The sequence below is a fragment of the Galendromus occidentalis genome, unplaced genomic scaffold, assembly GCF_000255335.2.
Source record: "Galendromus occidentalis unplaced genomic scaffold, Mocc_1.1 scf7180000077486, whole genome shotgun sequence".
Lineage (NCBI taxonomy): Eukaryota > Metazoa > Arthropoda > Arachnida > Mesostigmata > Phytoseiidae > Galendromus > Galendromus occidentalis.
The window spans coordinates 452074-455361 of NW_003805474.1; positions in this window are offsets into that span (position 1 = coordinate 452074).

Genomic DNA, 3288 nt, shown 5'->3' on the forward strand with positions numbered 1-3288 from the left:
GCCCGGGATAGAAGAATGGCCGCTCGAAAAATAGAACAACGACTCGATCGATCGCATTATTGGCCATAAAACTATGAATAGCCGCCTCGGGAGATGAGCAGAAGAAAAGGAGACAAAAACGTATATAGACGAACGAGACAAGGATTCTAGTGCGGAGACGATGGACGCGAGCCATCATCGGCTTCGCTTTGTAATAATTTCACGCTGCGAACATTCCTCCCAAACAGATGGATCTTCCAGAATATGACGTCGAATTCAGCGTAAGAATCTCCTCCTTCTAGGGGCCTGACCTGGACCGATTAGAATTAATCGAGATCAAGACGAATTATCTCCTATCTCAGCCTCTTCCCCTGAGCATGACCAGGCTTCGTTGTGATGCGTATCGGCTCTCCGAAATCGTCCTCATCCGAGTTGTGACGAGCCGAAACCATTACCGGCGGTATTACCGAGTTCTGGTAGTGCTGTGAAATGCATACGGTAGCAACACGGCGCAGTACTCAAATCTATCAAAGTCACACCGGTCACATCACGGCGGAAGAGCTGCGAGTAATTATCGGCTAATAACATGTCATCAACGACTTCATCGAGCGGAGAATCCACACTGTTGAGAAGCAGCCCAGAAGATTGAGCGGTTGAGAGACTCGCTGTCTCGCGACGAAGAGAATTCTGTATCGCACACGATTCGGCGACAATTTTTGCGTCGTCGCGAGCTGCTTGACGCGTCCGAAGCATAAAAACGCGGTCAAGCCGACCGATGGTAAAATACGTAGTTGCCTTCCTTTGAGCCGTTACCCGACCATCGACTAAGAAAACGTCCGAAACGCGACTGTTCGGACGATATACCTAATTTCTGAGGAGTTTTTGCCCACTCCAACCGGTATTGGCGAAAAAGTGACAGAATATTGACGCGAAATCCAATCTGTGTCGAATTGAGACCTCAAAGGTCCAAATTTTCTTAGTCGATCTACTCTGGATATCGAAGCCTGGTATCTCTACCAGATCTGCGGCCGTGGGGCGAGCGGAGGTCCTCCAGGTTCATCGGAGGGAATTCCCCGCCCATTTTCCCTCGTACCGCTCCCTCTGCGGTCCGCGACCCCCTTAGTTTTGTCTCGCTCGTCCCTCATCTTGAGTCCTCTTTACTCCTCTGCTTGCATGCTCTATCGAGCTCTTGTCTCGGCTTCCCTTCCCCCGTTCATTCTCGTCATAGCACCCCTGGCCCTCATATCCCCGCTCCGCCTCCTCTTGGTCCCCTAATGCTCGCAAACTCTTTTCAAGGTTCCAGGTGGTCGTGATTATGTTCATGTTGACAGACCCGCATCGTACACGAGCCCAAATCGCACAGGGGAGAAGAAACCCTTTGCTTGTCGCAGATTGTCCCGGGCCGACTCCGAGGCTACAACGATTTGCAACGCATTTCCACATCATATGCAATCGCTCACAATCACTCACTGTCCCGCCGGTGGCTTCATTGCAGGACTCACCTGTGAAGACTCCGCAGTAGGTACACCCTCTTTTTAAAATTTTATTATTTTCCCCGCTCAGCAATCGAATATGGGAACCTGCTCGTGCCGATGGCAGCGTCCGTGCTCGAGAAAGATGGCTGAAGGTCGCAATACACAGGTGGTCTCGTCCCATCGATCGGAAGAAGAAATTATCGAAGTTTTGCCACCGGTGGGTGAGGACTTTCTTACTCACGAGCTCTAATTTGTGTGGCGATTCCAAGAAACTGTCCCAGTGCTTTCGAGAGAAGACTCGCTCATGATCGGGAGCAAACACTCTGCGTAGAGCAGAATTTGACCGAAAAGAGAGTGCGGAAATCAGCGGAGCCTTCAACGAAAGGACTGGGTCGTAAAACGCTGCGAGCTCGGAACTTTGAAGAGGAATACGCCGCGAATCGCAAGTACTCAAAAGCTCGGCAAGCGATTCAGTAGCAAAACTCCAGGGTCGCAAACCTCGCGGTTAGCACTCTGACCCGTCCGTGGATGCGCGGCCTGGGTGAGCCTGGTCTCCGCTCGAAAACACTGAGGTCTGTGAATAACTGATGATGCGGTCCGATCCGAAGAGGGGAGCCGGGGGAATCCGGAGGGAGGTTCGGGGAGTTTAGGGGATCAGTACGGGAGCAACCGAGGGAATCTTGGGTGGGTGCATACTTAGAGAGCGGTCTATCGGTCGGGAGACTTCGTTGCTTGTTTGAGTTTTGACAGGAGGTGGTTTGGAGCATGTGGTGATTAATTGGAGTCTCTCGCTAAATTTTCAATTCAGCCTCAAGCTCTGTCATGCGCATTCCGCCAGTGTTGCTTATATTCTGAAGAGCTTGTTTATCACATCCAAACTGAGTCTTGAGTTGCGGAAAAAAATTTCGTTACTCGTCCCTGTCGTCTTCTGACCACGAAACGGGGAAGAATCCTCTCTTCCGGAGCGTCTCGATCCAAGGAGATCCAATTGAGCTCTCCGTCCGAGTTCTTCATCGGGGCGTGGGTCTCAGGCTTGATCAAAACTCGGATAACGTGGCGCCATGAGCTCAATAGCAGGGAATTCGATCGAAAGAGAGACCCGAGTCTCTGGATCCTTATCGGGTTGCGTCACTCCCGAAGTTGGCTGCTCTTGAGCCAACGCATTAGTATTCTGCAGTGCATATGTTCCACTGTTGAGAAAGAAGCGAATTATTCCTAATCCACTAAAGTATTCAAAAGCATTCGTAACTCGTATCGACTAGCTGGAGTGTGAATGAGGCTGAGAAATCGAAAACCGACCAGGTTTGAGTCTCCCGTCGAATTCATGCATCATTGTGTGGCGTTGTACCGAAGCAGCAATATTTTGGTTTCGTCGGGGTGTTGTTGGTGGTGGTGATTATTGTTATCCATGATGGCGGTGAGCTCTCTGGCTTCGTGGTGGTGGTTCCTCTCGCTAAGCCAGAATAGATTTCGCAAACCCGGGTCCGCCTAATTCTTTCGGCACTTCTCTCATGAGCCTGCTCGGATTCGGTTATCCGCGAGTGCGAGCGGCGGACAGACGAACAGACATTCAGACGAACGAACGAACGCCATCGTTGCAGGTTCGCCCATATTTATAATTCAAATCCATCCGAAATCTATCGCATTGTCGGCACGGATGAGTTTTGTTGTGGTAGACGCACCGAGCTCATCGAACTCACTCGAATCCGGGACGGTGGTGGTGGCGAAACAGACTCCCAGTGAAGTAGAATGCAGGAAGTTCCGATGTTCGATTGTTGTCAATCTTTTCTTCGCTCACGTTTACCTACGCAGCTGCTCTCACTGGGAACCGTGG